Source organism: Haliaeetus albicilla, chromosome 2 (genome assembly GCF_947461875.1).
Source record: "Haliaeetus albicilla chromosome 2, bHalAlb1.1, whole genome shotgun sequence".
Taxonomy (NCBI): Eukaryota; Metazoa; Chordata; class Aves; order Accipitriformes; family Accipitridae; genus Haliaeetus; species Haliaeetus albicilla.
Genome location: NC_091484.1, coordinates 80,229,008 through 80,251,463, shown reverse-complemented (window position 1 = coordinate 80,251,463; position 22,456 = coordinate 80,229,008). Strand labels below are relative to the sequence as shown.

General features: G+C 51.2%; 1 long non-coding RNA gene across 1 annotated transcript; it reads right to left on the bottom strand.

Moving 5' to 3' along the window:
• Positions 1-6,498: 6,498 nt before the first annotated feature.
• LOC138684512 (uncharacterized) lies at positions 6,499-22,434 on the bottom strand. The gene is made up of 3 exons (XR_011323789.1): positions 22,370-22,434; positions 18,125-18,237; positions 6,499-7,837 (listed from the first exon to the last, which is right to left on the bottom strand). It is a non-coding gene; the product is annotated as an uncharacterized lncRNA (long non-coding RNA).
• Positions 22,435-22,456: the final 22 nt, after the last annotated feature.

Below are 22,456 nucleotides of genomic sequence, written 5' to 3'. Positions count from 1 at the left end.
GCTACTGGCTTGGCTGGAGGCAGAGGGGTTCAAATGATCGGCTAAAATTTGCTAATAATCCAAGCCTGCTCCTGCTAGTTTGCAAGTGGTGAAGCTGGATGTGTTTCAGGGCAGCAGCTGGGAGAGTGCCATCTCCCTAAAACTGGGGGGTTTGGTAGGGAGAAGTGATGGAAGGACTTACCTCTGATGAAAATCTTGGCTGTATGTTGATGCAGACAATGCTTTTTGAAGGACATTCATGTGGCTTTGCTGGGCAGAAGCTGCTTTGTTAAGAAAACTGTTGGCTTTGTATTTTGGCAGTGGCCTTTAGTGATGTGTGACTACAAAGTCCCCTGGAGAGCTGGTGCATGGGTGGCAGTGCCACATAATTCCTGGAAATGTTGGTACCAGGATTTGGCCAGGCTGCCATTTGGGTTTCCTTTGAACTGGAGCCGGGAAGTGGCTGCTCCCACAGGGCCATTCCTGGGGCTGTGGCACAACCCAGTGCCCTGTAAGCCTTCTCCCACATGGGGTGTCCCTGCTGTGTCGTGTCCCACCGTGTCCTGCCTTCCCTTTGGTCCAGTGTGGCTCCACTGGGACATCCTGCCATTGCCTGGTCCCTTATCAAAAACCCTGTGGTCCCTGCTCCGCTTTGGGCACAGTTACACCCTGTCACTGGGTCAGGAGCCGGGGAGGGCAAGGGGACAGTCCCAGCTCTTGGCTCTGTACCAGTGCCTCCATTTCCCCAGTAACACTGATAAACAGGATAGCTCCACCCCAGGCAGTGGGGCATCCACCCTCCCTTTGCTGGGATCGAGGAGCGAAGGCTGCTGCCCAGGGCAGAGGGTGGAAGGTCCTTGTTAGAGGTCACCAAATCCAGGCAGAGCTGGAAACGAAGCCAATCTCCTGCGGTCGAGCCAAGCTTCAGGCGTGCTGGAGAAAACTCCCCATGCGGGTGCCAGCCCTTGGCCTGGCAGCAGCCGCAGTGTGGCTGTGTCCCCGTGCCGATGGGGAAGGCGTGTGAGAAGCTGGGCTGGTACAGCACCACAGGACAGGGCACCAGGCACGGCTGCCACGATGCACCTGCACCGGGGGTCTCGCCGGGTGCACCCCTGCATCTCGTTGCTGGGACCGGCCATGTGTACGGCTCCGCACTGTCAGTGCTGGGAGCTACTGGGTCCCCCCGTGCTCCTCGGGGACTCACGCCAGAGCCGAGGGGTCCAGGTGGATGCTGCCTTTTAAAGCTGCTCTGGGCTGATGAATCGGCTGCCAACCTGTGCGGTGGTGCTCAGCAGGCAGCGGCGCTCAGCAGGCAGCGGCATGCCGGGGGTCCTGGGCAGGCGGCACAGACCGTCTGCTCAGCATTAAGGAATGACGGGTTTTCCACAGCGGTGGCCCTTCTCTTCCCCACTGGAGCCAGGGCGGCTGCTGTCGCCCTCCGTGCAGCTCTTGCTCCCTGCTCCGCTTGGCGCCCACTGCTCTCGGTCGGCAGCCCCAGCTCTGCCCCATGTCTTATTTCAGATCCACAGAGCTGATGCCGCGCTCTCTCGGTGCTGCCTGCTCTTGGTTGATGCCACACACGTCCCTCTGTGCCATGGCCAGGATGGGATTCCCCCAGCACCTGCCCCAGCCCTCCCCACGGGCTGCAGACCCCCAGGGTTAGGGAGAGGACAGGCGCTGGGTTTGGCCCTCTGGTACTCATCCGGCACCTTACTTTGCTTCGGTGCAATTTGCTCTCTTTTAGCATGTGGAGGTGAGACACGACCACTGTCACCCAGACCCTGGGGACAGGTGGAAACCCTCTGCTGTCACCCACGTGGGTGAGGGGGGACCCCACCGCCATGCCCTGGCCCATGGAGGTCCTGGCTGTGGCTCACTCGTGCCCGCGGTTCGTAGCTGTCCCCGGCTGTGTGGGACCGCGGTGCCCCTGTACTCCCTCCTGCCGTGGGAACAGGGCCTGCAAGTCACAGAGAAACAGATTAAATTGGTTGAAACAAGATTGCGTGTCAAGGCCGGACGAGGAATGTGCCTTTAGATTAAATCCGGTGCATTCGTCTGCCCAGGGAGCTGTGTCGAGAGGGCAGGTTTAGGCACTGGCCGGGGCTGTCCAGCTTGGCCCCAGGGGTGGGCAGTGGCCGGGCACTGCGTGCCCCTTGGGGCAGGGACATTGCCCAGTGCCCACAGGGCGCAAGCGTTGCCCCCAGCCCGAAAGGGCCCCATCCACCCCTCACCACGCGCAGGAGCATCCCTGTCCCTCACAGCCTCCTCCCGCACTGCCCACATCACGGAGCTGAGAAACCCACTGGCAGGTTTGCCAAAATGATTGTGCTCCTGTCGAGTCAGGAGTGACAAACCCTCTTCCTCCTGCTGCCGAGGCAGCAGCGACAGTCAGGGCGTAATTGTCCCTGAGAAGCCGTGGAGCAGCAAGCGTGGGATGCGAATGACACTGCTGCCAACTGGGAAGGGCTGTGGGGGGACAGTGGCTGCTCCCCAGGTGCTGCCATCCACCTCCTCTCCGCTCCTCCCTCGCAGCAGCACCTGGGAAATTTATTTTTACTGCATCACAAGCGATGCCCAGACTATTGCTGGAAACCACCGGTGCCATCAGACCTGTCACTCGCGTCAACTCTGCGCTGCCAGTGCTGGTCCCTGGGCACGGGCTGCCCTCGGCTGCTGCCCTCGGGGCAAGAGGCAGCAGAAGGGAGCGGGCAGGGGTCTACACCGCCGGGGTCTTCTTTGCCTAAAATGCTCGCCCTGCAGCGGATGGGCAGGCGGGGAGGAAGGATGGGCATGCACGGGGGATGCAGCCCCTCGGCTTTACCTCCTGCGTTTCAACATGCCACAGAGCCTCAGGCACCCTGGGAGAAGGGATGTCACTGAGACACGGCTCGGCCACTCGGGCCGGTGTGGGTCTGCCTTTGGGGCTTTTATCTGCTTTCAGGGGCACAGCCCCAGAAGCCGCAGACAGAATGTGCTGGCCCCACGAGGGGGGTTTTGCTGCTTTCCGCCCGCAGAAGACACGTTCCCGGTTGTTTCTGTTGGATGAACTCTCCAGCGACGTTTGCTGGGGCTTAAGGCTCAAGCAAGGAGCCATAAAAAGGGAGAATAACATCAAAAGAGGAAAGTGGAAGGAGGCCAAGAGGAACACAGCCAAGTGCCCTTTCCTTCTTTCGCTCTGTGCGGGAAATCCCTGAGACTGTGGGCTGTGTTGCATCCCTCTGCCAGGCGAGACATGGCCCCGACCCTGCACAGCTCTGCCACCATGGATGGGGTCATGCGACAGTAGGGTCCTTGATGGCGGCTCGGGGGTCCCAGGGAGGACAGGGAACCAGGGGAAGCTCAGCTGGAGGAGAGGGGCCCAGGGAAGGAGCTCCTGTCTGGAGCTGGGGTGAAACTGCGCTGCAGCTTTCACTCCGGTGGACGGCCGCGTGGGGTGACTTCTGCCATCGCGTTTGGAGGGCCGGGAAGGTCGGACCTCACTGGGACATGCGTGGCCCAGTGAGGAGCCCCGTGGCTGGATCCTGGGTGTCTCCACCGAAGGAATTAAGCAGGGCGGGGAAGGAGACGGTGGCTACTCTGCAAACAACACCACGGCAGTTGCACAAGCCTCTTCAAACAACTGCTGGGTACCACGTTGAAGGTGCAACCCCAGCTCTGCGGTGCTCATCCCCGCTACGGTGCCGTGGCCCGTCTTGAGGGTCTCAGGCCCTGGGAGAGGGCAGCGGCGCGGTGGGAGCGCGGGGTTCTCGGGTGTGCCGTGGGAACAGCCCTGGGGCTGCACGCTAATGAGCAGCACCGCTGCAATCCTGGCCGTGCGTGATACTGAGCAACGCCGTAATTAGAAGGTGCCAGCCCTGCTGCCGTCCGTCCCTGGTTCAGCCCTGCTTTGCCTCTGCTTCTTCCTCCTGCCATCCTCCTCCCCGGGGCAGGGACAGTCCCATCAGCAGGGTGCAAGGGCAGGAGCTGGGCCCATGCAGATCTCCGACTCCAGCCACCACCCACCGCAGCCCTTCTCACACATTTAAAGAGCAGAGCCATGCTTTGGGAGGCAGCAGTATGATGAAGGATTCAAACCTATCTTCCACCACCAAGTTAACCAGTTTGGCATGTGGTGAGCTCTGTGGGGGACCCCTGTGCTCACGGGAACTCTCCGGGCATCACCACGGTCCCTGGAGATGCACGGTCTGTCCCTACAGAGCAACCACAAATGTATTTGGGGAATTCCTGGGTGCAGAGTCAGTGCTTTGCGTGCACAGGAGCTGAGTTTGGTCCTGGCTGTTACCGTGCTGCTGCAGGAGGAGCGGTGCCCCAAGCTCCACACTGGGAACAACAGGACACATCCCCACCAGTCCCGCAGATCTGTGTCCCCCTCGGCTGCTCCTCTTCCCTCCATCAGATGTGGTTGGAATTGGGTAAGAAGTTTGAACGTCGTGCAAGGCAGATCCACACACACAGTGCTGCTCAGCCTTCTTTCCCTGGGAAACCTGGCCAAAAATGAAGGCAGGACTTGGAAGGGAGCACCACGTACCGCCTCAATGGAAACGGGAGCTGCAACGCAGCGAGCCCTTTGGCAGCACATACACCACCAACCATCGCCCACCATGGCGCTTGCTAATGAGCTTCTGCACCAACCCGAAGATGCTGCCCTTGGTCAGGGTGTGCCCTGCAAAAACGGGAGCGGTGGGCTCAGCAGCAGTGTGGAGGTGTCCTGCCACTGAGAAGCTCTTCTTCCAAGAGGTGGTCCCGGCTTTGTCCATCATTGCAGCTGAGCTGGAAACAGCCCATGCCTTGAAAACCACCCTCTCCTGCAGCCTGGAGGATCTGCTGAGCTCTGAAACCATTGCCAAGGAAGATAATGATCTTTTGAAGGAAAGCAGTGCAGCCTCTTCAGCTTGTGCAAGCAAGCCTGGCTAGCTGGAGGAATGGGGTGCGTTAGCTCGGCAGATCTTTTCGTTGTCCCTTTCTCCCCGGGGTGAAACCTGTCCCTAAAGCACCACACAGCATTGGTTAAACCCCAGAGATACTCACAGGGGGTGAGAGACCGAGGCCCTGTGCCAAGTCTGCATGCATTCTGCACTACTCGTTGCACAGGTCCTTGAGTCCAGGGCTGCCTGTGCTCTCCACGGATGGGTGGAGGATCTCCCCTTCTCCCCACCCTCACTCGCTCTCGCACATTCAGAAATCCCCATTTCCCACCTCCAAGCTCAATCCCAGGCCCACTGCAGGCTCCCTCAGCTTTCTGGTTAGCTTTCAGACCATCTCAAGACCACTGTGGACAGTGGTCAGACCAAGATATTCCCAACGAAAAGCTGCCGGTCCTTTCTGAAGGAGGACTCTCGCTGTGACGTCCCTGTGTCTCCAGTTACACAAACATCCACAGCCAGTGGAGGGGCAGTAGCTCACGGTGACTTACCCTGCGCTGTAGGATTATTTTAGGAAACTTGGCAACAGCACGGAGCTCACATCTAGCTGTCATCTCCCCTTGCTCTCCCCTGGCTGCACCGCTCCAGGGGTAAGAGCAAGAACACACCATGACAGCCTTGCGCAGGGGCTGGGGAGGCATTTGGTGAAATGCCAAGGGCAGGCCAGTGTCTCCTTCCTTGGGTCTCGCCAGGCTCAGCCCGAGACAACTGGGGTACAGCTGCAGAGAGGGGGTGCAGGGAGCCCTTCTTCAGCTTCACCTCCCACCCTTGGAGGGTCTCTCCTCACCTCCAGCTTCTCCCGTTGCAAACCAGCAGGACCCACTCCTCCCTCAGCTCGGGGAGGAGAGATTACGGGGGCTGAACCATCACTTACAGCACAACCTGCTTAAATGACTGCCTGAAGTCGCTCTCTGATTAGCAGCAGCAGCATTGCTTGAGATCACAGCTTTGTTGCGCTACGGGCTCTACGTGCACACACACACACATATGTACATGCACATGCACATGTACTACAGCTGTGCACAGATGTCTTTTGGATCCTGCCGAGGCTGTTTAATGTATTACTGTTCCCAGCTGCTCACAGCTGACCCTTTAGCTAGCTGCTGCGCTGGCAGGACCATCAGAGTGGTTCACAATCTGTTTTTTTGTCAAGAGCCGTGATAACAGCAAATCTCTGCACCAGAGGCTGTGGGGTACAGGGTCCTGGGGGCAGCGAGCGGGGGACTGGGGCTCTTGCCACTCACTAACCCCCTGCTCCTTGCCTGGTCTGACCTCACTCTGCGGCCAGGGCCTGTTCCTAGGGGATTTCATCCCCAACTCACATCAGGCAAGATCTGATCTGTCATTTCAACCCACCATTTGTGCTGTGTCAACAAGCCCCGCCGTGGGGTTTGAAGCAGAGAAGCAACTGTGCTCAGCTCCAGGTCCACCAGCTCCGCTGGGCATCAGAAAGTGCAACAACAGGTCGGAAAGGGGACAGCAGGAGTGGGGTATTATCTTAAACTGCGGCAGCTGTTTGCAAAACGAACGTGTGTCCGTGGCCTAGGAGACCGTCTCTTGCCTGGATAGCTGACAGTTGAAATAAAGACGTTCAGACTGAGGAGACAAAAGCACGATTGTTATTGCCACAGCATGGACGGGGTTCAAAGATGCAAGTGGCTGTCGTGCACGGAGGCTGTGGTGGAGCCACCAAGTCCTGGAGGGCTCTCACGCTGTTGTTGCACACTGCTAAACAGCAGCTGGAGCTCGCGGAAAACAATTCCCCAATGCCCCTCTCAACACCGGGAAACTCCTGGCAGCTGGGACCTGATCCTGAGCATGGAGGTTGGCTGGCTGGCAGTGCCTGTGCCAGCAGAGAGGACTAGGAAGGGGGAGAGCAACCCCGCAGCTGCTGGGAGAGGCAGGTTTCAGGGGGATTGTGGCTGAGAGAGAAGAGCGGGGTTTGGCTAACGGGTGCTGGGATTGGAAGAGAAACAGCCAGCAGTGGCTCATAGAAAAACGCTCTGGGAATTTCCGCGTGGGCTTTGCTGGATGCCAGCAGACCTGCTGACCCCAGGCTGTGCTGACACTCAGGCCCCATGAGATGGGGAGCAGCCGTACATAAACTGAAGGCCATATCTGCCATGTTCCCTGTCTTCATCGCTGTCTGTCTGCTGAGCTGCCATGCAAGCTCAAAGCCTCCACACTGTGCCTGGGATCCCAGCTGGGGACTGTGGGGTGCTCAGGTCTGCCCTTTGTTTGATATATCCAGCCTGCATGAGGGAGAGGGTGGGCTGCATAGAAGCCCCAGGCATATGCAGACCCTCACCCTGCAGAGTGCTCCAGCTTAAGATGGGCTGAGACCACACGTGGGCTCCTGAGCAGCTCTGGCACCGCATGCCTGGGGTATCACCCACTGCACAGCAGTCTGGATGCACCACGGGTGTTTAGGTGAGTCATGGAGCCTCAGGGTCTTATTCACCTTCTCATCTCTGTTTCATTCACCTTCTCACACACACCCCGGTTTGTTGAGATAGTGTTGCTTCTGCCTGACCGAGCAGCTTTCCACCAGCCTCGTCTCTGCTCCAGCGGGCTGGTGCAGCGGAGCCGAGGGGAGCAGCACGGACCCAGAGCTGTGCTGAGCGTGGCTGGATACAGCATGGAATATGCAGCAACCGGACATTTCATATCCATGAAGCAGGAGCTGGACTTGGAGCCAGATGCTCTTGTGCTGCCTCTTTTCTTCCCCAGATGGATGCACAAGTCCTTTTTGTCAGAAGCATGTTTGTGCAGAGTCAAGAGCAGTGAGTCTGGATTTGAGCCTGGGCTCTGACCCAGGGCTGCTCAGCTGCAGAGGGAACATTCACAGACACAGGCAGCTGGCGGGTGGCAGGAAACGCTGGCTGCTACACGCATTCACACCCTCCTGCATGTTAGTGGGGATGCAATAAGAAAGCCTGAGAAAAACAAAAAGCATTACGTTAACAGGCCTTAAAGTCGCTTCCTCTCCCGTTTCTGCAGCTAAGCACCTCCTGGAAGTGATGAGGAGACCCCTGCACAGTAAGCTAGGCTCTCTCTCCTCCCTCACTGCAGGACAGCCAGAATAGACTTTTCTTTCTCTAGCATGATGTTGCTATTGACAAAAGTATGTAGACACCCACCCACTCATAAATAACTCAGTTATTTCCAAACAGAGCTGGTCTTTGCCATAATTTCCTGCAGTCCCCTGTGCAATCAGGCTGCCTCTCTGCTGCGGCAAGCATTGTTCTGCTCTCCAGCAGACCAGGCCTATCAAGAACTGCCTCTGCAGCAGATCTCCGGGCAGCCAGCTCATCCAGGGCTGGATTTCAGTTGAGTCATGCTATCAGGTTGCTCGAAGCATCCATTACAAGTCATTTTAATCAGCCTAGGAGGAGAAGCTGTTCCAGCTGAAAAGAACGACGTACTTCAGCTCTTCACAGCTCAGTTGCATACACAGGGACTTTCAGTACGTAGCACTTGGAGGAGTCTAAGAGACACAGAGATTTACCATCTTCTCTCCCCACCGTAACCAATGCCCTGGGGCACCTTCTGTTTCACCAATCAATATTCCAGTAACAGCAGCCAAGACTTGTACAAATGGTACTACTATAACATTTGTACAGGTGGTAGTACTCACGATCCTTCATGTTTTTTACATTAAGGCTGGACAAACTGGGCAAAAGGTACTTTTCAGCAAATCCCAAGCCTTGCTTCCACAGATGTGGGATGTTCAAAGTGGGGACAATGGATGCAGGCACGAAAGCCCTGGCCTTCTTAGAAATGTGGGGTTTGGCAGCATCCTGAATCCATTCTCCCTTACCCCCCTTGTTGTTCCTTTAGCTACCCGCCTCCCCATCGCCCACAGAGCCATGCCGGTGGTGAGCAGCAACCTGCCGCAGGCACCCGCAGGTCTTTCTTGATCACAGAAAGCAACATCGTCTACTCATTTTCAAGAACGCCTTATGAGGAAACAATAGTAGCAATCCTATACTGCACATCATTATACATATGTATATGCATAAAATAGCTATTTTATGCTGCCTCTTTGTTTAACAACTTTAAATGCTTTAAAATTAATGGCCTGTAAATATTAGAACCAGACATAATCACTGCAAGACTCAGCTGAAAGAGCTCTGTTCTGCAGGCTGCGGAGCTAGCCTCTGCACAACATCAGGATGTCATTTCTGATATTTTATTAAGCTCCCCTCAGCTGTCCTGGCAGGAAAGAAGATATTTTTTTAACAAACATTAATGTTTAAAAATATGCTAATTGTTTTCAGCTAAGTCTATTTTCAGTAATAAATAAATGGCAACAAAACAGCTAAGCACCCCATCCGTGCACTTTTTGGTTTTGTGCAGTAGGTTGCTGATACGCCAGCCTTCCCTTAACAATAGACTTCCTTTTTTTGAACTGTTCTTTCAGTTTTGGCCTGATTTTCCTCTCTGAACAAGAGGCTGTCTGTCATCAACTGCTAGAAGAGAGATTATCTCTCCATTCTTTGTGCCTGAGCATTCTGGCTGGGAAGCCCCAAGGGATTACCACAGGATCATTTGGTAATAAATAGCCATATTTGTAATATTTGGTTACAAATCGCATCCTAATACTCTTTAATAACTGGGCCTGTTTACCATACAAACACAAAATTTCTCTTTCATCACAATCCCTCCAAAGATTTCTTCTGACCTATCTTTTAATCTAACCCTATGAGGAACCTTAGAAACAATACTTAACATCGAAGTTCTTTCATCATACTGCCAAATGAAGTTGTCGGTTCTCTTCTCCCAGACTAAAGCCTGACTCTGCGGCAGTGCATGGGGAGTTTGGTACACAGCCTTGTCAGCAAAGCCATCAGCAAAGGGAAAAATTATCTATTTTGCTTGCAAGTTTCCTCACTGAGCAGGCACCATCACTGCAACAAAATGATAGGATTTTGAAGCTGCAGCGACTCAGGTGGTCCCTATTCCTCTGATCTCCCCAGCTCCAGCCTTTCCTCTCTGCTCCAGTGGCCCCACAGCCAACCGGTAACATACAGCATGGGGACCTGGGTGGTGTTGACTGCCTGGATATGGCCCTACAGGCTTAACCAGAAGACTAGCAGAGTTTGTTTCAGTTCCTGAATAAGTCAGGAGAGTTTCTTTAGCGACCAGCTGGCCAACTTTAAGTACTCCTTTGCTTCCCTAGTGCTTAAATCTCCTATTCCATGATTAAGGTTTAAAACTAGTCAGAAAGAGCAATGCCAATCTGCTTCTGTCCCAGACAAAAAAAAAAAAAAAAAAAAAAAAAAAGAAGAGTAACCTCTGCTAAAATATGTGAATGAATTTTTGGAGGCAGTGATTTTTTTCTTTAATTAACACAGGGCAGTGCAGCAATAATTACACTCACAGCTTTTTGCCCAGTAAAGAAGGGAAATCAGGTGCACTACAGCCTTTCTGTCCACTTTCCCTTTGAGACCATGGCCTTGGTCCCATCCCACAGTACCTGGAAGAGCCAGTCCAGCAGCTCTCCAAACAGGCCCTTTTCTGCTCTTCAGCTGTGCTGAATCCCACCCCATTTCACTACCAAGCATGCATTTTTATTTCTTCTCCTGACTCGGTGATCTGGAGGAGCCAGCGCTGTCCCTAAGGGTTTCCACTCCACTGTGCCTGCTGTAGCTCGTGACTCTGCTGGAGGCAGTGGCACAAGTCCAGTATCACCACCACAGGGATCAGCCTGCTGGGTGGGAGCTCCAGACACCCCCAAATGCAAACAGGGACACACGGATGTATGCCAGACAGAACAGACCTCACACTTGTGGAAACGGACGCAGCTCTCCTCTGAGGGTCGCGGGACACACGGAGCAGCGTGGAAGAGAATCCTGGTGCTGCCACGTGCTTGGTGGGTGCATCAGGAGGACGAGAGGTTGAAAGCAGCAGTGGTGTGAGGCTGCAGGGCTCTGCTTTTCGAGCTCTAGTGGGGACCCACTTAGCGCAGGCTCAGCATAGAGCCTGCTTTCCCCATTCCTGCTTTTGCAAGAGACATGACCCCATTTTAAAACCTTTGAGCTAGTTCCTCCAATTTAACAAGCGTCTGTTACAAACCTACGTTCATTAATGCTTAGGCTGTTCTTATTTTGTCCCCTTTCTAATAACATTGCATTTTCACCAATGCTTATTTGGGATGACTGTGGGAAGATTTTGAAACCAGATATAGGCTTGGCAAAACATTCATTACGGCTGTGGCTCATCTTCTCAACCAAGAAATTGCATATTCCCCTAGTGCTCCAAATCTGCTTCCATTTGCTGAAGCAGCAACTTGACATTTAAGTCCTTTGGCTCTTCTCAGTGGTTTCACATTTTACTTCTCAGGTTTCCTGAGGAATATGTTGCAGACTAATATTTAATCATGCTCTGGTAGGGTGACAGCTCAAGTTTAGCAAAAATATTGCTAATATTCAGATCTGGAATAATTTAACTCAAAAGCAGATGCTTTCCCAAAGCAATGGATTCATTTAGATACTAATTTTAGGGAAATGTTTGGGCTGGTTACAACCAGCCCTGCTCCGCCAGCATGTAAAGCTCTGTGCAGTGCATTCCTGACAGTTGTGACAAACTGATTATCTCTTATTCTCTCTTCCAAAGACTCCATGGCCAAGTAGAGGAGACAATAGGCATTGGAGCCTGTTCTCAGACAGAGGAGAATTAATCCATTGACTTTTAAAACTGCTTTGGGGCTGACACTGACAGAAGTTGACCATTAACAAAATGTGGGAGGGAAGTCCACATGGGATACAACTTCAATCAGAGAGCTCCCTTTCCAAAACTCTCTCTACAATGAAAGATTCATACAGCTAAAATTAAAAGGTTCTCTGCTGGCTGAAAGGAAGCAAGCACTATGAAGGTTTCCAAATGCTCTGTTAGCAGGATCTGAACATTGTCCTTGTTTCATCCAGTTTCATCGGGGTTTATATAAACCACAAGCACAGTCTGCAGTTCACTAGCTAGTATTTTTTCTAAAATCTTTAAAGAGCGATTTAGTAATGATATGGGCCTCTAAGAACTGCACACAGCAAAGGCTCCTCTCACCAGGAGAACAACTACAGTAGTTTCTTTCATGGACTGTGGACATTCCTCTTGAAAGGAATGGCCTGAAGGTCACCCCTCAGGGATGGCTAACAATCTTAAATACCTTGTGACATTTGTCTGGATACTATCTGACCTCACAGCTTTTCAAACTCCCTGTTGCCTTTACAGTTTCTCCTGTTACCTAAAATTTCAGGTTTAATCAATCCCATGTATCTTCAGCTAGTCTGCTGCTCACAGATCTCCTTGAGTAACTCCAGAATGTGGGCTGTTTGAGGACTACAGGATTTTGTATTAAGCAGCAACAGTAGCATGTATTTCATTATGATGTGTAATGACCTTTGGGGATTGTTTTTAATTTAGAAAAGAATTCTTGAGTCATTTTAGGCTTTCAAGCCAATGTCTTCTTCACTTTCATATGGCATCTTTATGTTCCTAAAGGTTTGCTTGCCAGTGTCTGTCGCCAACATATTCAAGTATAGTCTTAAATGAGTTAATTGCAACATAGCTTTCTGATCTTCTGTCTTCATGACTCTCTTGTAATCTTTTTCACTCCCTCTCTAGGATTCATTTTTCCCAAGCTTGCTCTATCTGTACAATTCTGTTTATTGACTAATGCTGGCACTGAAGACTTCTATAAATAGAAGTCTTTATCACTTATTTCTTTATCACTTATTTTGTGGCATTTCATGCCCATAATTTTCCCAGCTGCCGCAAACCTTCTTTAAATCAAAGGATTTGGGAGCAGTTTAGATGAGGGGGGCTTTGATTTCTTCAGAGTTTGTTTTCTTCCCCTTAAAAGGCAGTCTTTAATACAGATACCACTTCACAGTTAAGTGCTGCTAATAGCGATTCATTCAGCTTATCAAAAACTTGAAAATAGTTGAGTTGGGCTATTTGGTTGCCTGGATCCTTGTCTGGTGAATGCTTCCAATTACACTGGATTCACAGAGGTGTGCCTAAATTTTCCTTAATTTCTGCCTGTCTGCTGCCCTGCTATTTTCTGTGATAATTCCTCTTGACTGCAAAAATTAAATGCCAAAATACTACTTAAAATCAGTCCCCAACAGCCCTCCTTTGCTGGGCCCTAAATACCTGCTTGCGCCACCAAAGCATGTTTTACCCAATGACTTTCATGAAATGCCATTGGGGGGACTGTCTCTTAGCCTTCTTGCTGAGTTTAACTTCTGCAATTGTTCAGACTTTCTGCAGTCTTCTGCCTTTTCTCTCCCCTCCTTCCTTTTCTGAATTCCATAGTCTGCCAAGATTTTTTTCATCAGATTATCATTATTTTCCATGCTTTGTATGAACGAGTTGTATTTCTATTCCAAGCAACTGGAGAGCATTCACTCCCCCCTCCACCTCCTTCCTTAAAGTCTCTAATTTTTGGAAGATGAATACGAATTTAAATGGAAATTCTCACCCATAGTAATGAGAGCTATTGTCATTTCCCCCAGCTCTCATTTCTTTTTAAAGCAAGAGCAGAAAGATATGTAGAAAAAAATATTGCAGTTTGTGGCCTTTGAGCATAAGCTTTGGATATTGTCTGCATTTTTCTTTTTTTCTACTGGCAATGATGTAATTTCACAATCAGGTCTCCAGATCTGTTATGGAGTCCCAAAGGAAGAAATAGTTTTCTAGAAACTGTGTTTACTTTGTCTCTTCCAGAAAGCTTGGGTTTAACAACATGGTAATTAAATTTTAGTATGACAGATTGAGTTTCATCCTTCAGCATTTTCAGGCAACTTTTAATTCTAATGTCATCCACCCTCTGTTTTATATATAATTCAAGTAGCTCTCTGCTGCAGCCATGTCATGCAGCACAGTGATGTACTTTCACTTTTCTCCTTTGGGCCAGTTTCTAGCAGTTACCCCCTCATCCCAGCCAGTACTTTCCTTTTTGTCCTACTACAGTTTGGGATGTGAGATAATTCCTTGGAGATCACCTCTCTAGCCCCGGCCTCTGGGGTTAGCTGATTTTCTCTGGTTCGTATACTCCATTCTGTTTTGGCAGCCAGCATTTGGGAGCAGATTCAGAAAACCTCTCCAATTGCACGCCTGAAAAACTCGCCTCGGTGAGGTAACACATTTGAACGCTTTGGAAGATCCATCTTCCACAGCTTGGTGCTGCACGGCTGCTAAGCTGGGTGGGCTTTGTTAGCTGGTAAAGGCAAATGACGGTTCTGCCCGCTCAGGTGCTGGGCAGCCAGTTCAGCCCAGCACAAGTGGCCAGTGCTGAGGGGCTTGCAGGGACAGCGGACCATCTCTGGCTTGTCGAAAGGCTTCTCATGAGGCTCCCAGGTGACACTGGGTGTTACGCATACAAAGATCTCTGCCTTGTGCTGTACTGTATCTGAATAATTTGCGTTTGACATAGGGACTATACTGCTGCCTCCATTGGCTCAAGCTGCAGGGGAAAGAAGCTTTTGATCAAGAAGGGCTGAGCTTTGTCCTTGCTGCTAATGTGACATTGCCTTTAATCCATGCAGAGGGCTTGCTTCTAGCCTGAAAAGATGTTTTTAATGCAATTTTCATGTGCGGCTCATATTTAAAGCTAAAGCTTATAAATGAAAGTTACACACCCTTTATTTGCATGTCTGAACTGATGAGTGTGCAAAATGGGACCAGCAGTGGCTGCACAGCTGGGGATGAGCGTCACGCATACAGTCTTTCCATCCCACATGTCCTTCATAGGGTTCATGCAAATGGACTAGCTGCCCAAACTGAAAATAAACGACAGAAAATGCCCTGGGAATTTTTCAGACAGCCAAAGTGCTCTCAGCCATTTTGATGAACCAAGGGGAATTTCATGGGAGTCAGGTTTCTGAAGTGACTGTGTCATTGCAGAACGGGAACTTGGACATTACTGTACATAGCACTGTCCTGACTTCTGCCTAGTCTATGAGCAGAAGGAACAACAAGATGTTAGAGATTTAAGAGAAATGAGACTAAGTACAATGAAAGTATTGGAACACAGATGAGTGATGTAGGAAATTTATGTAAACAGTATAGTCTTTCCAAAGACAATACCCATAGCACTGTCTCATCCCACCACAGCAAGGAAGTTAGAGAATTCAAGAGAATTCACCAAAAGCAGGGAGGGCAGCCATGGCAGAGAGAAGAACACATGACAAGAGAGAGATTGGCCACCTCAGAAAAAAAAGAAAGTCAGAAATTATGTGATGGAACCAGAGAAAATACTGAATGGCCAAGAGAAAGTTCAGCAGGAACCTTCCATTTCTTTTTTGATGTAACACAAAAACAAAGGAATTAGAAAGCAGCACATTCCAAACCATTAATTTGCACCATGTACCATCACCCTGTGTAACTTGTTGCCACAAGAAAGTGTTGCCACTGGCTTATTAGGACTAAGAAAGGGAGTGGACCGTTGGGTCCCAGGAATGCCTAGAATAGTCATAATGAGTGGTATGGAAAGGGTATTAAACCTCATGTCCCAGAGCTTTGACCAGTCCAGCAATCAGAGTGCAGGATGAGATCCAACGTGAGGAGATCACCACCGTTTTGGCCTGGCAAATTGACTGTGCCTGTTACAGCGTGCCTAGCACCAGCTACCATCGGAGACAAGGTACTACACTAAAAAGACATGAGGTTTGGTTGCCTTTCACAATTCCCTCATTCTGTCCAACCAAGGACAGCACGTCTCATAACAGAGGCATGGCAATCCTCCAGATACCTGTGTTCTTCATCTCATCACCCTCAGATCTGCTCCTTCCAGCCTCTAGATGAGTCATCCAAACTTTCCCCTCTGCTGCTCTCTGTGCCTTATCTTGTACCTGATCATATGAGGAAGGAAGAGAATGGTAAATTTAAAACAAACTAGGCCCTGACCCCTGAGACACTCTCCTTGTTGGTGAGGGATCTGACTTGCATGAAACTTCTGGCAGACCTGCAGGGCCTAATGGAGCCGGGCTCTTTGCAGATCGCTTTTCCCCAGAACAGTTGTCTTCTGTCTCATCACACAGCTTTTGTCAGTCCTGGTTACATGCTCTGTCTAGTTTGGACTGGAAGCTCCTTGGGGCCCAAAGACCTCTCACCCGCTCCTGTCCCCCGAGTGTCCTGTGTACCAGAAGCAGGACAGAAATAGCAAATCAACATCAAAGTGATCAGGAGTAATTTGTGAGCTGCATGTTTTGCACAGAAAGGGAGAAAACGTCTGTGGGTTCACCAGGGATAGCTGCACAGAGTGGAGAACGTGATCAAAATCTCCTCTCTCCCCCACTTGGTAGTTTGAGGAGAATAATTTGATTGAAAGGCAAATCCTTTAATCTCCAGATATAAATCAACAGAATGGCAGAATTGCTCAGGACAGAGCATATCATATAGGGCATGTACTGTATGTCTTTTCCCTTTAAACAAACATGGGCCCTCCAGCTGTTAACCTATTTATAAAAGGTAACTCAAGGCTACACGCAGTGTCCTGAGGACATTTCATTCTGTCATTACAACACAGACTCGATTTTTCTGCCTCAGAATAATTGGGCTTGGTTTATGAAGGCCCAGGCTAGAGAAGAGATCAGCTCTGCTGACCTGATGCTAAAAGCCCTCTCCAGTGCAGAGGAGCAGAATTAAGCCCTCTAGAAGGCCAGGCTGCCCTGTACTTCCCAGGACAAGGCTCTGCTTAGATAAAGAAAGATGCAAATATCAGCTGCTACATCATGACAAGCCTCTGCAGGTTCTCCTCTTCCTGCATGGGAAAGCCCATGCTCTGGGTCATGCGTTGTGTGTGGGAAGCATCCCACAGCCTGGGTCACTCAAGGTAGGACCTACGACACAGGATAGTGGCTAGAGCCGTGCTTTCTGCCGGTGCTCCCAGAACTGCAGAGCCCTCAGCAGTGGTACTCACTCCCCCAGCCTCAGTGCAGCACCGCAGCCACCCTCCTCCTCCTCTGCGGCCCCACACACCAGGGTACAGCTGACGAACAGATCCCAGATCAGGAGATCACGGGGTATGCCAGCTGCAAGGCAAATCCCATGACCGGTCAGAGAGACTTGACAGGTCTCTGGGATGGCAGGGATCCCTGGCCAAAATTCCATGCCTGCCATTGTGCTGGAGTCAGCTTTGATGAGCATAACAGCCCTGTCTGTCTGGCGAATACCTGCCAGTGACCCACAATGCTTTTGTTGTCACCGGAGCAGCGTCCTGCCTCACTCTGACTAGTTAGCTTCTACTTGCATGCCTGATTCATGATAGAGAAGTGGATATGAAATGAAGACTGCAGCATGGTAGTGAAAGTTGCAGGCTAGCTTTGTAAGAGTATTCAAATTCTCCAGGATGCTTCCAGGCATTCACTTTCAAAAGCATACAAAAACTTACATTTCCTGAAGATGAGAGTCTGTTGGGTGCTGTTATAAGTGTTGAGGCAATTCTCTGCTCCACTCAAACACTTTACAGATCTGGTTCCTTTTTTTTTTTTCTTTATAGACAGTTCAGGTTCATTACATACCAACTGCCACTGATAAGCCCTCATTTTTGGAAATGACCCCTCTGCAGGCTCTGCTGCATGTCTGAAATGAGTGAGAGATCAGAGGAATGACAGTGAACCCCTCAGCAACAAGCAGCTCTTAAAGCAGCATCCCTGTGGAGCCAGGACAAAGCCCAGCAGCCCTGACTCCCAAGCACTTCTCATGTTGAGTGTTCACCTTCGGCTATCGTGTCATGCTCTTTGAGGAGAGAATGACAAACTCTTGATAAATGGGCAAGGAAGCTGCACAGTTCATTGCTGTTTCTCCCAAGACTTTTGCTGCCAATGCCCTGGAATCAGCAGAGACAAACCCCGCCACATTACTGAGCGTCCTTAATTTGAGCTGGCTCCCATCAACATGGCGATGAATGAGCATTTGCCAGAAATGAGCTCTCCCTTTCCAGCTCCCTCAGTGCTCACAGATGACTCACATGATAGGAGTCAGGCCTATACTTAGAGCAGCCGAACTGCTGGCCTGCTTTACCTGCCCTGCTGGGCTAATGGGCCTGGCCAAGGAGACACTCGTTAAGGAGATGAGTTGGTCCCCTTCCCTTTCCCCCATCCACTTTCACTATCTGGCTTGATGAAAGGGCAAAGCCATTGCCTACACACCTTCTCTCCCTCCACCTCTCCCCCCAAAAAACCAATAACCCCCCCTTACTATTGCAAGGACACACACACCTGTAGCATCTCATAGATTTTGTCTACCATATGACCAAGGAGGATGGTTCATGCTGCCCTCTTTTTCAGGCCAAATGTAGCTGAGAGAGGATTCAGAGAGTCTGGAAAGGCAGCTGGAAAAGCAAGGGGAGAAGTAGGTTATATTCTTTTGAGGGATAAACACAGATAAAAGAGATGCTCTGAATTTTTGCATAGGCAAAGTATGCAGGGAAGCAACAAATGGAGTCTGTCCTAAAGCTGCTCTCATAAAGCAAAGAGCAGACTTCAGATTTTAAACTAAAACAAGGAAGTTTCATATTAAACAGTGCCCCACAAAAGCCATGCTAAGCTCAGGTAGAGTAATAAAGTAGCCATCAGTTTTTCTGGGCCAGCTAGGCTTGTAAGCACAGTAACAGCTAAGAGAACACGTCAGTCGGTTGTTCACCTAGGAACAAGCCCGGATGGGATTTCATCCTGCCTTTACATTGATGATTTCTGAAGTTACAGGAATTCATCTGTATGGAGGATAGAGGTGCAGCTTGTATTATAGTTTGCCTTTCCTTCCTTGCTTTTAGTCAGCAACAAGTTATTCTGTTCTTCAGATGTAATCTGAGCTATGGAACACTCTCTTCCATCCTGCTCCTTCCAATGCCAATGATAAAAATTCAACTGGCTTTAGTTGAAGCAAGACAGGATGTAAGAAAATCAGCAAGCCCAGTTCCCAGCATACCGAGAAGCTACACATAATAGGGTAAGAAACCATAACAGCTTAAGATGTGCAAGGAGCATGCCACGTATTACAAAGAAGAAGCTGTAGATGGGGATGAGACAGCCAGAAGAATCTGTTCTCAGCTATCAATGTGTATGGAAGAACAGTGATGGGAGACAGCTGCCCAAACTTTGATGCTACATGCTGTAGAAACAGTTTTACTTCGTTTAAGTGGAAGGAAAAAAAGCAGCTTTTGGGCTGATGGTAGCCCACCTCCCAGGGTTTACAAATTCAGGTTTTGTAAAGTAGGAAGCCCCTTGCGCAACGAAATACAGATGTTTGGATTATGGTGGACAGTTGCCTGCTGCAACATATAGTTTATAATGGACACACCTATTGCATTAAAGGGCTGCTACCCACTCTGATTTATGATAGTTAGGTGTGCCTGGCTGGGACTAGAGCGAGTTATCAAACCTGTTGCTTGACTGAGTGAAGCCTGGACACTTCTGTCTCCTTAAACCACCAATAGTTTGCTCCTGTGTGACCACTGTGCATTGAAGGCTAGGCTTTGGACTCTTAAGTTTTTCTTTTTGGGAATAAATTCAAGGCTCTGTGAACAACAAGAAGTGCTTTTTGAAGCCAAAAGCAGGTCAGCCCAGTGGTCAGACTTACTCCCTAACATGGCACCGATGTAACCCACTATTTTTTGTTGTATTACAATGTCTGCTCCATAGACACAGGAATTACTGTCCTGCACTAGAACCAGGGTCTACCCCATCTCAGCAAGCACCTAGCAGAAAGGCTCCAGAGGAGGAGAGAGGTGGATTTACTAAGGAGAAAGAGGGATCTTTAAGCCTGTGATAATCTGAAGCCCAGGGTAGGCTGGGGCAGCCCTGAAATTCAAACCGTTGCCCGATCCTCCCAAAGCAAGCCATTAGGATGCTATTTTATCTTGGAGCTTAAAAATAGCGCATGGTACAAGCAGTTGTTATATATGTGCCTTTCATCAGGACATGGGATTTCCCCTCTGTCTTTCCCTTACAAGCTCTGGCCCTGGAAATGTACCCAGACTCTCAAGTTTGGGAGGAGGAGCGTGGGCAGAAGCTGCAACCTTAAGTCTACATGGATGGGGTGTGCCCCCTTCCACAGCCTGATGCAGAGGGTGTTTCCTCCCTCAAGTGACCCGACATGAGAGACACCCCTGTTTTTGTTATAATTTAGTCACCGTACTTTGATTTTCTTATCTAGCAGGTCAATGTGTCACATACTTTCATGAGATTTAGTAGCTCTGTAGCTCCCTCCAATCAGATGAGTGACACATGTACCCCTTGGGCACAAGCAGGAACCTTGCACTCGACAGACAGGGGATGATCTCCCTCCCTCATGGATTAACTCGCATAATAGGTTGTAAGGGTTTAAACCATAAAGAATGAGGCTGAATATTCCTCCTGCATGATTGTTGTCACTGTACCAATATTGGATGGTCTCACCTTTCTCTTGTCTGAGGGAGTTTCAGCCATGTGTACTACTTGGCTTCACTAAGGGCATATTGTGCCTGACAAATTCGGTGCCCTTCTATGATGGGGTTACAGCATTGGTGGATTAAGGAAGAGCAACAGATGTCACCTACTTGGACTTGTGCAAAGCATCTGACGCTGCCCGCACAACATTCTTGTCTCTAAAAATGGAAATACATGGATTTGATGGGTGGACCACTCGGTGGATAAGGAATTGGCTGGATGGTCGCACTCAAAGAATTGTGGTCAATGGCTTGATGTCTGGGTGGAGACCAGTGATGAGTGGGGTCCCTCAGGGGTCTGTATTGGGACCAGTATTATTTTAACACCTTTGTTGGGGACATGGACAGTGGGATTGAGTGCACCCTCAGCACGTTTGCAGGTGACACCAAGCTGAGTGGTGTGGTTGATACTCTAGAGGGAAGGGATGCCATCCAGAGGGACCTTGACAGGCTAGAGACGTGGGCCTGTGCGAACCTCATGGAGTTCAAGGGTCCTGCACCTGGGTCAGGGCAATCCCAAGCACAAATACAGGCTGTGGGCGATGAAGGGATTGAGAGCAGCCCTGCGGAGAAGGACTTGGGGGTACCGGTGGATGAAAAGCTGGACATGAGCTGGCAATGTGCGCTTGCAGCCCAGAAAGCCAACTGTGTCCTGGGCTGCATCACCAGCAGCATGGCCAGCAGGTCGAGGGAGGGGATTGTGCCCCTCTGCTCCGCTCTGGTGAGACCCCACCTGCAGTTCTGCATCCAGCTCTGGGGTCCTCAGCACAGGAGAGACATGGACCTGTTGGAGCGGGTCCAGAGAGGGGACACAAAGATGATCAGAAGGCTGGAGCACCTCTGCTGTGAGGACAGGCTGAGAGAGTTGGAGTTGTTCAGCCTGGAGAAGAGAAGGTTCCGGGGAGAACTTATAGTGGCATTTCAGCACTTAAAGGGGACCTACAAGAAAGATGGGGAGGGACTTTTTATCAAGGAATGTAGTGATAGGATGAGGGGTAACGGTTTTAAACTGAGAGAGGGTAGATTTAGATCAGATATTAGGAAGAAGTTCTTTACTGTGAGGGTGGTGAGGCACTGGAACAGGTTGCCTAGAGAGGCTGTGGATGCCCCATCCCTGGCAGTGTTCAAGGCCAGGTTGGATGGGGCTTTGAGCAACCTGGTCTAGTGGAAGGTGTCCCTGCCCATGGCAGGGGCGTTGCAACGAGATGATCCTTTGGTCCCCAAAGGTGAGACGACAAAGCTTTGCTGCCAGGAACCGAAATGTGCTGCTTGCTGTTTATCACTGTGTGTCAGCGCTGTATGCACACTATGGACAGGGTTGCTCCCCCCTGCCTGGGGAGGGGGACCTGCTCCTACCTCCCCCCAGAGACGGCACCAGCTCCATAGCGCTGCTGCAAAGACACCCTCCCACCCCGCCAGCACCCAGGGTCTCCCCAGCAGAGCTCAGGCCCCATCAGTGCCCCACCTCCCCTCAGCCCTATGATTCCTCACCGCATCCCCCTGGGCCCTTCCCTATCACCTCCAAGCGCCCTCGCAGCCATCTCCCCTCACCGCTTCCCCCCAGCCACCACCTCCCCTCACCGCTTCCCCTCAGCTGCCTTCCTCCCCAGCCACATCCCCTCAGCCCCCTCTCCCCGCTTCCCCTCAGCCATCTCTCCCCAGCCCCCTCTCTCCGCTTCCCCTCAGCCACGTTCCCTTGGCCCCCTGTCCCCTCGGCTCCCTCTCTCCTCAGCCATGTCCCCCCAAGCCCACGGCCCCGTCAGCCTACCCCCCCCGCCTCCCCCACACTTCTTCCCCTCGGCCACCTCCCCTCTCTGCTCCCCACTCAGACCCTTCCCCTCACCCCCATCGCCCCACAGCCCCCCTCCTCCGCTGCCTTCCCCTCAGCCATGCCCCTCCCCTTCGCCGATCTCCCCACACCCGCCCTCCCCTCAGCTCCCCCTCAGCCCTCCCCCGCCGCCCCTCTGCCGGCGGCGCGGCCCGGCCCCGCCCCGCCCCACCCCACCCAGCGCCATAGCCCCTCCGCGCCGCACCCTACCCCGCTGCCCTGTCACTGCAGCACCGCCTCAGCCCGGCCCGCCTCCCCGCCCGCCCCTGCACCGCCCGCGCTCGCGGGGATTGGCGG